This window comes from Mirounga leonina, unplaced genomic scaffold (genome assembly GCF_011800145.1).
Source record: "Mirounga leonina isolate KUSES-001 unplaced genomic scaffold, KU_Mleo_1.0 Mir_127, whole genome shotgun sequence".
Lineage (NCBI taxonomy): Eukaryota > Metazoa > Chordata > Mammalia > Carnivora > Phocidae > Mirounga > Mirounga leonina.
The window spans coordinates 17,998,221-18,010,045 of record NW_023270316.1 but is presented as its reverse complement, the minus strand read 5'-3'; the positions used below and the strand labels follow the sequence as shown (position 1 = coordinate 18,010,045).

Genomic DNA, 11,825 nt, shown 5'->3' with positions numbered 1-11,825 from the left:
GATTGTGAACTAATTGGATGTGGTAATTGATTATTAAAGGGTTTATATTCTTAAAATTGTGAGGTTCATAAGTAGTCATTTAAACATTTGTAGCAAAAGTAAAGATGTCAACTTTATCTCTAGATTAATATATAGACAGAATTGAATGAAGCATATTTTGGTTGGAGTGCTCACAAAATATTCTGGATGAGTGAATTTTCCATAAAGCCAAAGAAAATTCCTTGAGATAACAAAAATTTAAATATTTTAATTGGTTTAATATGGACAACAATAAAATTTACTTCTTGCTTCCCTGCTGCACCAAGCAATTTTGAAATGAATGCTATTTAGACTTTTTTTGGTTGACCAAGAAACATCCTGAATGCTAATTCATTCAACAAATATTCATTTCATAAAGATGTAATGCATACCTACAATGTGCCAGGTTCTGTTCTTGGTTTTGTCAGCCTCTGGAGAGAGAAAAACAACCTACCTAATAGATATCCAAGTGGCCTGTATTGAAGACTAAAAAATATGGAGGGTCAAGTAAGCTAGAGGTCCCACTTTTATATAGGGTGGTCAGGAGAGGTCTTACTGAGCAAGTGGTATTTTGAGGGAGTTAGCCATACACTGTCTAGGAGACCAACATCTCAAGCGGAAGGAATTGCAAAGGCTCTGAGGCAGGAGCATATCCAGCTTGATCATGGCAAGCACACGGCTGTGGCTAGAGAGGGGGCATGGCAGCAGACAGCGTTAGGAAATAATTAGGATCGCTCTGGGTCATGATCCATATTTGTGACAAAGTCCTCACTCCTATGTAGAAGATGGAGGGAGGCATTGCGTTTTGCTAAAATGTGAATGTTTGCTTTAAACTTACCCCTCATTTATACACATGAATACTATAATCTGTGCAAGAACATTTGCTCACAATTGGGCATCCAGAAGGCTCAGGTCTGGTGGAGACAGACTAAGGATTGAGAGGGTAGGCAAGCTAGCAGAGCAAGACCACCAGGCTGTGCTTCATCAAGGGGGTGCTGACACCGAGGTAGCAAATGAAGAGCAGCCCCACCCAGGTTACACCTCCCTTTGCAGAATCAGGGGACATTTTCTCCTTTCTTATGTGGCACAACCCACAAGAGCATCATGCTCTCTGCCCTTTATCACTCACTCAATCTCTCCTTCTATAAATCACTATAATTGTCAGACTTCCCTAATGCAAGCTGAAGTCCTATCCTGGGGCTGTGATAGAGTGGGCATCTCCATTTTTCTTTCCCACTTCTTTTTTTTTTTTTTTTCCTCGTAAATGAAAGTGTGTCAAACATTTTATTCAACTCACTAATTAATGAGACAACCAGTAGGTGTTACAACTGGCTCAGAGAGAACTCAAGTACCACACGGTTGTAGGCAAGTAGGGAATGCTGAAATGAATTTATCTTTCTCAATTCTGATTCTTGTGGTTAAGCAGGTTCCTCTCAAACCAAAGAGGAACTCTTTATTTCCTGTGCTAAATAACTTGGCATAAGTAAACTGTGTTTTCCTCAATATCTACCTTGACTGCTAATATACCTATTTTCTATTCTAGAAGAACAAATACCCTCTTACATCTCCTTGGTGATTATAGCTCTCTTTTTACAAACCATTCTTTTTCAAATAACTATGGGACCAGCTGATATTTAAGTACCTTCATGTCTGAAGACAAACACTGTGTTTCCACATCTACACAATGTCCCCATGGGGTGAATGCCGCCAACACTCTCCTACTTTTACAGATCAGGAAAGCAAGATTCCCCAGGGTCTGTATGTTGTCCTAAGTCATGGCAGGTACACATCCACAAATGGAGTCCATATTGCAAATCTTCCTAAGGTTTATTCTGCATCCTCAGAAATGCCCTCCCTGGCAGTTTAGGTTTATGGGATCTGGGGAACATCCACATTTTATACCAGTATCTTCTGAACACCTTACCAAAGAGGTTTGGGCTGAAGTGGATGAGGTGGGCCAGGCTAGGAGGAGTAGAGGAATGCTAAGAACATGGTTCCCGGTTGTGCCTTTTTGCTCTTAACAAAAATATTTGGAGAATTGGAAATATAAAGTAAGGCAGGAAGGAACTTACAAAGATGAGCTAACAAGTTTGATTTGATTCGATTCTGTAAACTGTAAAGAATTAAACAGGCTTTCAGGAGGAAAGTGACCTTGTTCATTAGCATAAATTGAAAATACGATAATATTGGAGCTCCCGTCCTAATTAAGATGGGAAACAGAACAGTGGCAGGCTGATGACATTGGGCATATGAGGCATTCTGTTTTATCATGTGTAGAAACAGGCCAGTTAGTTTATGATAGAAACTGATTAGGTCTCACATTTCTTGGCTAGGCATATTTGTTCTTTCTCTATTTCACTGTAATGAAATGAAATGCATTTAGATTTCCATAAATGAAGATGATAAAATTATGACATGTTCAATTCACAGTTTTCTCTCTTTTTTTTTTTAAATTGTGGAATACTCACAATTTGCATGTCAAATATCTTGTGCAGGGGTCATGCTAACCTCCTCTGTGTCGTTACAATTTTAGTATATGTGCTGCAGAAGCGAGCACCCACACTTTTTTTTTAATGGTAGGTTAATTCCATAGATCTACAAAGAAATGCTTGTTTTCCTCCCTATTCCTTCCCTAAATTCTCTTGTGTATACCAGTTATTTAGGAGAACAGAGGGAGTGGGCTCGCATGCACACACATATATGCACACACCCCACAAATTAGAAATTGCCAACTATCAGATGGGGAGAGAACCCTGAACTCACAAATTTCTTCCATGTCTTAATGCATAAGTTAGAATAACACATATTATTTTATTTTATTCAGGTTTGATTTATTTAAAATATGTTTATTAATACATACGTTAATTTATACATAGGTATGTTTGTACATAGGTTATATTTAATTTACCATTGAGTATCTGTGTGTTTCCAAAATGTGAAAGTTGGTTTGATAATATGCCCCAGAAGGGAATTATGTATTTTGGACTCATCTTTTCCAAAGCATATTTTAGGCAAAGCATGCCTTCAATCAACTTTATAACTTAAAAATCGCAGTTCCTGAATCCTAGATGACCTCATCAGATAACATCAGTGTAGTTAAGTACTGTACCATACAAATTAGTTTTATTAAAATTTTTCTAAATGATTTATTGGTTGTTAGCTGTCATTTAAGGGAAGTAATTATAACTTCCATTTTAAATATTTTGATAGTTTTACAAGCTTTCTATTGCTGCACAAATTAGAGCAAATCTAATGGCTTCATATAGTGTGACACTTCTGGAGTCCAGAAATCTGAAATAAGTCTTCTGGGGCTACCAATAAATGATGCGTTCCTTCTGTTGTCTCGAGGGAAAAATCTGTTGCAGCCTTTTCTAGCTTCTAGAGTCTGCCTGCATTTCTTGGTTCCTGACCACAACAATCCAAACTCTGCTTCCATCATCACAACTCCTCTGACTCTTGGACTCCTACTCCCCCCACCCCCACTTATAAAGACCCATGATGGGGGTAGATTACATTGGGCCCATGTAGATAATCCAGGTTATCTTCTCATTTCAAAACTCTTAACTTAGTCACATCTGCAAAGTCCCTTTTTGCCATGTAAGGTAACATATTCATGGATTTTGGGGACTCAAGTATGGAAATCTGTGGAGAAAGGGGAAGCTTTATTCTCTTTACTACAGTAGTGTTCTGTTTTCTCTTTTTATCATTTGTTGTACAAACCTTTATCTGTAAGTTTGGAAAAAATATTCTGCACCAAATATAATAAGAATTGATTTTCCTCCAATATATTTTTTATGTAAGTATATAATAATATTTTTAAAGATTTATTTATTTATTTTAGAGAGAGAGAGAGAGCATACAAGTGGTGGGAGGGGCAGAGAAGAGGAAGAGAATCTCAAGCAGACTCCCCGCTGAGCACAGAGCCCAGATGCAGGGCTCCATCTCACAACTCTGAGATCATGACCTGAGCTGAAATCAAGAGTTAGATGCTTAACTGACTGAGCCACCCAGGCGCCACAATATATAACAATATGTTTAATTAAAAAAAAAAAAGCTAGTGATCCCATGCCATGCAAATTAAATTTGAATGGTGCATGAATTTTGAGTTGCTAATTTTCATTTGCTTGTTTCTTTATTCCATTACCATAATTTATGTAGTTTTTAAGACATAAAATAGAGCAATTTAGCTACTTTATTGGTCTAAAATGATGACAGTGTTCTTGAGTTCATACCCTCTCCAACCCAGATGAAGAGGTATAATACTAGATCAAATCTAATAAAATAGTTCCTAATTTGATTAACCTCAATTACCTAATACAAATTGATGCTTTTTCCAAGTGCCCTATTGAGATCTCTTCCCATGATCGATTAAAAGTTGGCCACCAGTTCTTTCCCATTCTTCCCATTGAGGTGGGAAGTCCATTGCTTCTTTCTCTGAACCTGGGCTGGCTCTGTGACTGGCTTTTTTAATTGAATGAAATAGAAATGATGCCAAGGGATGTCTGGGTGTCAAGAGATTCATGGTTTACATTACCCCCTCTTGGACCACTCCTTCCATGTGATGAGTGAATCTTGGTTAGGGTCCTTTGGGATGGCCAGAAGACATCTACTGCATTGGTTTCAGCAGTTAGCAGAGGATCTTTAGGGTGTTTTTTTTTTATTTTTAAACTTTATTATTTAGAGCTGTTTTAGGTTCACAGAAAAAAATTGAGTGGAAAGTACAGAGAGTTTCCATACACCCTCTGTCCCCCAATGCCGGGAATGGCCAGCAATCCCTGTACCAACGGATGAAAGATGACCCCAAAGTTTGCCGTGAAAGAGAGGAGAAGGCTAGGGGCTCAACGCTCAGAGACGAAGACCCTTTGCTCTTCTTTGCTCCTGCTTTTATTGGTCCTTCAGGATATCCTTATCACTATTTCTCAAGCAAGTGATGTGTGACAAGGGGTCTTACTGAAACTGAGAGGATTTATGGGAAAGATACAATATGCTAATCTGCGTGTTCTGCTAAACATAACCTAAGGGACAATGCATACATCTCTTAGATCACAGGGCGGCTGTTTGGGCTAAGAGAGCTTTGCGGAAGGTAACTCCCCACAGCATTCCAACTGCTGAGTGGTCACGGAAGGCCCCGGCATTCCAAAGGCCCACACCCTTCCCCGAAACCCTCCCTGCCCTCAGTGGCCTCTGTGTTACATTTTAGCAAGCCAGGTATTATGGTTGATTTCATGCTCTACATTAACCCCAACACCCCAACATGCACACCTCACTCATTATCAACATCTAGTACCAAATAGCACACTTGTTACAACCAGTGAGCCTACATTGAAATGTCATTATCACCAAAAGTCCATAGTTTACTTTAGGTTGAGTGTTTTTTTTTTTTTTTTTTTTTTAATTCTTTCTTCACTGCAGGGATGGAAACAAATGTTCAGGTCTTCTGTTACCCAATTAGAAAACTCTGGACTTTGGGACTTTGCAATTTCTTGTGTTCTATCATGTTTTCTAATTACCTAGCCCCTCTTCATTTTTGTTCATGAACCTTGGAATTTTTTTATTCCCTTCTCATAAAACCTTATATTTTACATAAGAACACTTGACCTTTGGTGCATGTGTTTCTTACTAAGGTGCATTCTACTCCTTCACTATTCAGAAGTAAGGAGTAATCATGCAAGGATTACTTATTATTTGGTTATAACTTCTCAGAATATGTTCGCATTTATATCATCTTAAAATGCGTCAGATGAGAAGACCACAAAAAATAGCCTCAATAATGAGGTACATCTGGAGGGTAAATAAGAAGATTCAAAGTCATTGCAGAAAGATCATCAGTGCTTTTACTACTTTGGCTAAAAAGAAAATAAACATTAGTACAAATCAAGCTCCCCAAAGGCAAACTATTATTTATAAGTTAAAGACATATGTATAGACCTATCTCTCTGAATGCCTATGCTCTAATATTATTTTATATAAAAGGACATATACTATACATGTTTTTGCTTGGAACTTTCTTTACTCACACAATAGTATATGGTTGAGATTTTTCCATGTCAGTATATAATATCTTTTATAACAACTGTGTAGTTTTCATTTAAAAGGGTATACCTTCATTTATGTAGCCATGATGGATTGTTAAGATATTTTCATTGTTATAAATAATATTTAGATGAATGCCTTCTTAACTATAAATTTGTTTACTACTAAAGCATATATAAAATACATTCCCTCTTTTGCATAGAAATGTAAAAATTTATTTAAAATAAAGTTGGTATAAGTTACCCACTTTGCACATAGGAATTTTTCACATTTATCTTAGATTTCATTTTTTGGGGGGAGTTCATCATTTTAATATTATAAATATATTTGCTATAGGTAGATAGTGAATAGATTGATAGATTGATAGATTAATAGATTGAGAGATCGATCCATAGAAGAAAATAATTTTTGAGTGATTTTTCAGGTCTAATTTATATTCCCTAATTCTATTACATACTGCCCTTTATAAGAATCAAATATACCTGTAATAGTAAAATAAGAAGGAACTGAGAGATTTTTATGGAATTGTGAATACATGAATTATTGATTCAAATGTAGTTACTGTAGTACTAGTAGTTGCCCTTTGTGTTGAATCTAATTCATTCTGTCTTTAAAATTTGAAGTAAATATTAAAATAATTTTAGCTATCCTAGAATTACCTCTTTATCATCACATGGAGTATAAAGAATGATGGTTTTCTTTAACTTGTTTCTCCATTGCTTTACTTTTTGCCACTTAAGAGAAAACTCAGAGACAAAATATCTTGGTATTTTTCCAGAACCACTTTACCTGTACCTTAATTTAGGTCCTCATCAATAAGAGAACAAATACAGAATTCTCAAAGCTCTTTTTGTTACTTCATAATACAGAAAAAGAGACATATATCTAAGAATACCTTTCTCACATGGCTGTGAAGGACCCATCTAGGATGGCAGAGTGATACAATTTTATTGGGAAGGATCAGAAATCGCTGAACTTCGGATTTAAAAAAATCCAAACATAATTACAAACAATGCTTGTCAAGTTGTTATTGTCAATTTAAAAAAAATGAATTACAGTTTGAGAATGGAAATTATTAAAGAAAGAAGAAGAATTGTGCTATATCATTACCTCATTATACCTTACATTGTCACCAACCCTACTTAATTATTTGGCATATTTTACAAATATTTTGGAAGTCAATCCCATGTGTAGCCTACTGATGGCAGTTATTTGTAAGCAGTAGAAGCAAACTGCAAACTCTAGGTTAATTGTGTTTAAATTCTAAGACATTGACCAGACCTACTGCAAAGCGTAAAGACATATCAGTTTCTCCCCAGGAATTACTCCACGGCTTGGAAAAGGGTGAGTTTGTATTGGTCCCTCTTTGTAACCCAGCTACTCTTCAGATAATGCATAGCACTTTAGTCAATAGGACATAGCAGAACCTGTTGCTTTGGAAATGTGATTTCCCTTGGAAATGGATGATAAATCACAATTATATAAACTGAGGGAAGACATAACATACCTATCAGCTGCATAATAATTATCACGGCAAGAGGAACCTATTGCATTTGCAAGATTAGAACTAACAGGTTTCTCAGAGCGTGCAATAAATCAGTTTTGAAAATGCCAAGTCAAATCAGGTGTGCTAAGCTATTAAGTAGTGTTTGGTTTACAACAAAACCAGAAATTGAGTTAAAGAATTTGATATAGACACTTCAATTGCAAAGTACGTAAGCAATACTAAAGGGTATGGCACATTTGCATATGCAGCAATTTTATGCACTCATTGGAAAAAAAATTCAAACTGCAATGCAAAATAGGACTATTTCTATTTTTTTAATTTTTTTAATTTTTAATTTTTTTTTCTTTAAGATTTTATTTATTTATTTGTCAGAGAGAGAGACAGAACACAAGCAGGGGGAGAGGCAGGCAGAGGGAGAAGCAGGCTCCTCGCTGAGCAAGGAGCACGATGTGGGACTCGATCCCAGGACCCTGGGATCATGACCTGAGCCGAAGGCAGCCGCTTAACCAACTGAGCCACCCAGGCGTCCCCGGACTATTTCTATTTTAAGGGAATAAAATCAATTCATGAAATTAAATTTTTAAAGTTAATAATCACTCTTATAGTTTTAATATAATCTAGAAATTATATTTTTCTTTATAATTAGATAAAAACATACAATTAAAGCAAAACCATTCAATATGCTCCCCTATAAACTAATTCTGTGACCAAAGGACATTCATACCCTCTGGGGGAATGGGACATTTTTGCTTTGTCAGTAAGAACTACTTTTTTTTTTTTTTTTTTGGTCTGTTTTCTATAGTTATCCCTCAGGGTATATTACTAAAAGTGAAAAACGAGCCAACAGGTAAGGCTTTGGATAGTCACGCACTTTTACTTCTTTTAATTTGTTTATATGACATGTTGCAGAATATTTCATTAAGGAGAAAAGTTCTTCTTAAACAAACAAATGATACTCTAGACTCCCAGGTCTTTTTTATTGCTAGTATCTATTCTATGTTGCTAAGAACAGCAAGAATTTATCATTATTTCTCAACGTGTTTTCAAGTTTTGATGTTGGTGAAGCCATGCTTCTGTTTTTATGTTTTATTTTTTTTTTCACTTTACATGCTTTCTTATCTATTAAAGATCAAGTAATGAAGTCAAAGAAAGAAGGATAAAATGATTAGGAAAGGAAGAATTATGTTTTTTTGTTGTTTATTGATTGGGGTTATACTCTGGCCATTCTGTAGGGCATTTTTGTTGTTAATAACTGTTGACTGGATAACTGATAATAAAGTGGTAGATTTTCACTTGTAAGTAATGTACTTATATACCTTTTAGGACCTCTTGATGGTACCAGCTGATTAAATAATGTCTCAGCTCATTTGCATTGATTTAGTCCATACCAATTTTTATATTTGGTTACTTATATGTAACTCTATAGAATTTTTCAAACATTTATAAAAGTAAATGAGAGTGTTTCTTTTATACAAAGTTTGACTATTAAGGGATGTTGTCATGTTTTAGTGTAGTAATAACCAAATATGCCTAATCCCACAAAATAATTACTATAGAAAACTTCAATTTTATTTCAATGAAGCCGTTAGTATTTAAGACATCTTCCTTGAATTTGACATGTGTCTTTCCACATTATTTGAATATCCACATGGGTGGCAAATTTGTGGATGAGTTTGATTTTGTAAAATAGTAAATTTTCGAGTCCAGAAAACCATGTGGATTATCAAGATGCATATTAACCTATTTGTGATGAAGGAAGAAATCTCCAATTCCATAATGGTTTGCCATCTGAGTCTGAAAGCATGTTCCAAGGGGAATGAAAAGATTTCTTTTATTCTTTGTAGTTGAAGTACAATTTACATGCAATGAAATGCACAGATCTTAAACAGGCAATTTGATGCATGTTAACAAATGCTAAATCTGTGTAATCCACATCCCTCATCATTCATTTAGCAAACATTTATTGAACACCAAGTGAGAACCCCTAGTTGCTAGAGATATAGTTATGAATCAGGTCAGATTATCACAGAGAGGCATGGGGAAGAAGTCAAGAAAATGTGTCACTAAGTGGTAGAACCTCTTTAAGTATTTACAGGAAGGAGAAATAGCAAGAGAGTGGATCACTTCTACTTGGGGAAGCAGATTCAGAAAGACTGCCTGTTAGAGGTGAGATTTTGCCTCCATGCTACCACTTCATGAACTGGCAAGGAAAGAGATTTACTTGAAAAAGAGACACCAAATTTACATTATAATTCAGGTCCCAGCAATCTGGGACCAAAGGCTCTTTATTTATTTATTTTTTTTAAGATTTTTATTTATTTATTTGACAGAGACATAGCGAGAGAGGGAACACAAGCAGGGGGAGTAGGAGAGGAAGAAGCAGGCTTCCCCGCAGAGCTCGATGTGGGGCTCAATGTGGGGCTCGATGTGGGGCTCGATCCCAGGGTCCTGGGATCAGGACCTGAGCCGAAGGCAGACGCTTAACGACTGAGCCACCCAGGCGCCCCCAAAGGCTCTTTCTTGAAATCAATTTCTTAGGTTGATTAATGGGTAAATGTCATAGTACTTGCTCAGTGTCATGAGATTCACTGTAATCCCCAAAACAGTTGGGTTTACATCATTAATAATAACAATTCTTATAAATTGCATTCCATAGTAACTTAAATTTCCAAATGAAAGATTTTTTTTTTTTAATTTCAGATGTCAAAGTTTGCTAAGTCCCATTAAAGAAAATGACCAAATAGTTGTCCAAATCAAATAAACTTGTCACCTAACGAAAGGGCTATGGGAAGGAAAAAGCATAGAGTGAAAACTTCTAAGAAAAGGTTTCCTTGTTATTGATGAATGAGAGATGTCTAATTATTCCTCCCATGTCTGAGCCTGAGAGAGACATTATTGAAAAATAAACTGAGAGGTTTGAAGATTAACTCTGCAGCAAATTTAAAATAAATAAAAGAGCTTAGAGCTGAAATTTAAAGGTGGGTTCAAAACAAAAACATGATTTTCGTTTGAATCATTAGAATGAACAATTAAAAGGATTTTTCCTGACTAGAAAGCTAAAAACATTAATGATATTACATGAAGGAGTTTCAGACACCATAAATGTTAGCATACAGAGTTTAATACATAAGAATTCATACAAAGAAACTACTGATGAGAGTGATGCTCTTAGGAATTCTGTGCATTAATAAATTGATCTAGATAAATGGCATCGACAGCTTATTATTTACCTCAAAGTTATTAAAATTTTAATTTTTAAGAGTGACACTTTTGTTCAAAATTGATTTTTTTAGCAAATAATTAAATGGCTTAATATTACTAATAACTGCCATTTTTAAATCAAGAAAAGTCATGCTCCAGCTCTGGTCTAAACCTAGCAGATTCTTTATCAGAATTTGATGGCTCAAACTTCAAATTACAGGGACATAGACACAGAGGTTTTACAAAAATACCTCAGCAGAATTGGAACAAAACAAATAGCTCTATTTTATAACCATACATGTTCACTGATGCCATTTTGCCAATCGTAATATGTTAGGTTATTAATAGAAAAGTTGTGGGATAGCCTGAGGTCATTTCTCACTCCAAATCGTGTTTTTCAACCATGACTGCACTTTGGAACCACCTGGGAGTTTTAAAAATTACTGATGTCAGGGTTCCACCCCTAGAGTTTTTGATGTAATTGGTCTGAGATGCAGCTGGACATCAGGACTGCCAGCCAAGGTTGAGAAACACTGCTCTAGAGAAACTTGAAATGTGAGAAGCTTGGAGATTCTAAAGGAGACCCCAGAGACAACTGTGCTACAGAAATTACAGCAAAATAACTGTTGTACATTGCTGAAAGATAGGACACATAGTGTCAGGTAGGGAAGATGCCTCAAGAAGGGTTTCTTCAAATATATTACAGTGTTTATCATAGATTTAATTAGCAATAATTGCGCCTCGGATAAACCTCAACAGTCTATTCAGAGACCATCTTACAAGAACAACAAAGCAATTCTCAATAAAACCAATTGTGTTAATAATTTTGGTTCATAAAATTTTGATGATGCAGAGAATGTAGAGCCTCTCAAATCAGTGATGTTGTTAAAAGATCAAAATAATACTTTGAGAGCAACTGAAAGTTCAGTTAAATTATAACAAGGTATTTCTGATATGTGATTGGGATCATTGGTTTACTTACTGATTTTTCTGTTAACATAGTAACCAAATAGTTATGAGTTGTATTATTTTATAAGTAATCTCTAATCTCCACAAAATAAATAGG

At 35.6% G+C, this 11,825-nt stretch overlaps 1 non-coding gene across 1 annotated transcript; it reads right to left on the bottom strand.

Annotated features, from left to right (window-relative positions):
• Positions 1-2,466: 2,466 nt before the first annotated feature.
• LOC118009701 lies at positions 2,467-2,575 on the bottom strand. The gene has a single exon (XR_004678990.1). It is a non-coding gene; the product is annotated as a U6 spliceosomal RNA (small nuclear RNA).
• Positions 2,576-11,825: the final 9,250 nt, after the last annotated feature.